The sequence below is a fragment of the Cicer arietinum genome, chromosome 6 (assembly GCF_000331145.2).
Source record: "Cicer arietinum cultivar CDC Frontier isolate Library 1 chromosome 6, Cicar.CDCFrontier_v2.0, whole genome shotgun sequence".
NCBI lineage: Eukaryota > Viridiplantae > Streptophyta > Magnoliopsida > Fabales > Fabaceae > Cicer > Cicer arietinum.
The window spans coordinates 64,278,883-64,281,618 of NC_021165.2; the positions used below are offsets into that span (position 1 = coordinate 64,278,883).

The 2,736-nt window shown below is 29.2% G+C and overlaps 1 non-coding gene across 1 annotated transcript; it reads left to right on the top strand.

Moving 5' to 3' along the window:
* Positions 1–1,364: 1,364 nt before the first annotated feature.
* TRNAN-GUU (transfer RNA asparagine (anticodon GUU)) lies at positions 1,365–1,436 on the top strand. Its single transcript has one exon. It is a non-coding gene; the product is annotated as a tRNA-Asn (tRNA).
* Positions 1,437–2,736: the final 1,300 nt, after the last annotated feature.

Genomic DNA, 2,736 nt, shown 5'->3' on the forward strand with positions numbered 1-2,736 from the left:
AATTTATAATTTATAAATTACTTTACAATTTGATAATAATTTATAATTTATATTATTATCAAATTATTTTATAAGTTATTTTATAAAAAATTTATAAATTATTTTATAATATTATTAGTCATTTACCAATGGTAATAATTTATATTTTTAGTAATTAAATTCAATTGAAAAAAACACTTAATCACTCATAATGGACATAAATACTCATTATCTAATCCTCCTTTCATGAACAATTATATTATTCTAGAGTAATGATTTTATACATTAAAAATTAAAGTCAATCCATTTATAGTTACTTTCAATTTATGTCAATCCATTTTTGTAGTAACATTTTATAAAGTAAAAATATATATTCTATTTGAAAGAAAATACACAAATTCATTAAAAATAATCATAAAATACGAATATATAAAAAATTATTAAAAAAATAATTTCCAATTATTAAAATCTATTATCTATTATATATATTTAAAATAGACTTCCGATGCCACACCAACTTATTTTTTTTTACAAACTCTTGATGAAATATATTCAATAATTTTTTTTTATAACAACTTCTCATGCTCGCAACTAAAACATCATACTAATAAAACAATTATAAATTTAGCTACGTTATAATATAATTCAACATTAACATTTTTTACATCTTATTTTTGGGTTTGTATTTTACATTTTATTTCATCAAATAACTACAAGTACCATTATATGTTGAAAAATAAATTAATAAACAAAGTACAATGAGTCAAACAATTATCCTATATAATAAGTTATCATACGAATTTTACAAAATATTTTAAAAATTAAATTAGATGATTGTGGTAAACATGATTTTCCTTCATTTTAATTTTCCTAATCATATTCAATTATTACAAATCAATAAAGTAATATTATAAGATAACTATATTTATAATACATAAAATATTAGTTATAAAATTTATAAAATTAATTAATTAATATCCGCGCAACGCGCGGGCCATAATCTAGTTAATTATTATAGTGGAAGTTTTTATGGACTAGGTCTTGTGGTTTTTATTCTCTCAAATGGAGGGAAGTTTTCCACGTTAAAAATTGTGTTTGTCTCTAATTTTGTGCCAATTATTATTGCTCTTGGAATTGTATTTTCTATTTGGCCATTTATCTGCAATGTGAGGGAAAAAATATTCCGCATTATTGAGATAGTTATCGCTAATTATCTTTGATTTTTTTTTTCCAACAAAGCGGTATCAGAGAAAATAAATGTCCCAATATAATTAAACTCAACTCTGCTAATTACACACTTTAGAAGACTCTCATGGAAGACATGCTATACAGTAAAGATTTGTATAATCCTATTGAGGGTAACATCCTTAACTTAAGTCCGTTGTTCCTCAGTAGCTCAGTGGTAGAGCGGTCGGCTGTTAACTGACTGGTCGTAGGTTCAAATCCTACTTGGGGAGAATTTTGAGTTATCGCTTTTCTGACCTAGCGACCCCTATCCCTCCCCTTAGTTTCTGCTAAACCCGCAGATAAATGTGACGCTGACTAGAAGAAGATGAATAGAAAGTCAGTGACGTTGATCAGGCAGTGGTTGGATTTGAGTGTATATCCACATGTTGAAACTGAAATAGAGGCTAACAAGATGTGGGAAACATTAAAAGAGTTGTATGAACGGAAAAATTAAAAAGTCATTATAGAAACTTCCATAGACGCGACAACTCTGAAAGTCGTAGCAAGTCAAGAAGCAAGTCGAGGACTAGAAAAGAAGTGATATGCTATCATTGTGGAAAAATGAGTCACATAAAAAGAAATTGCATCTGTTAGTAATGTCTACATTGTTTGATGATAATCCTATAAACCTTGCATGTCAGGGTTCAACTTGAATTATTGATTCGGGTGCCTCATATCATGTTACTCCTAGGCGTGATTTCTTCTCATCTTATAGTACTGGTGATTTTGACATGGTAAAAATGGGAGATGAAGGAATATGTAAAATTATCGGTATGAGATATGTTTGGGTTGAAACTGGGATTGATTACAAGCTTCAATTGAAGAATGTTAGACATGTTCCTGATATTCGTCTCAATTTGATTTTGGTGAAAGCTTTGGATATTGATGGTTATCACACTTACTTTGGTGGTGGTGGTGGTATATGTAAAATCACCAAAGGGCCCCTAGTGGTTGCAAAGGAACAAGTGAATGCAATTGAAGATCCATATTTTGATTTATGGCATATGCGTCTCGGTCACTTGAGTGCGAAAGTACTCAACATACTTGCAGAGAAAAATTTTCATCCTGTGAAAGGTACGTCTCTAAAAACTTGCACTCATTGTTTTGCTGGAAAACAACATAGAGTTTATTTTCGTACTACTGGTCTTCATAGGAGGCAAAATATTTTTGATTTAGTTCATACTGATGTTTGTATGATGGATAGTAAATCTCTTGGTGGTGCATCATATTTTGTTACTTTTATTGACGATCACTCTAGAAAAGTGTGGGTCTTTCCTTTGAAATCTAAAGACCAGATATTTAGAGTCTTCAAACGTTTTCACGCAAGTGTTGAAAGAGAAAAGAGAAGGAAATTGAAATGTGTTCGATCAGATAATGGTGATGAATACATAAGTCCATTTGAAGAGTACTGTAGAGAACATGGAATCATGTTTAAGAAAATAGTTCCAAAGACACCTCAACATAATGGTATTGTAGAGAGAATGAATCGTACGATTAATGATAGAATTAAATGTATGCTCTCTCATGCAA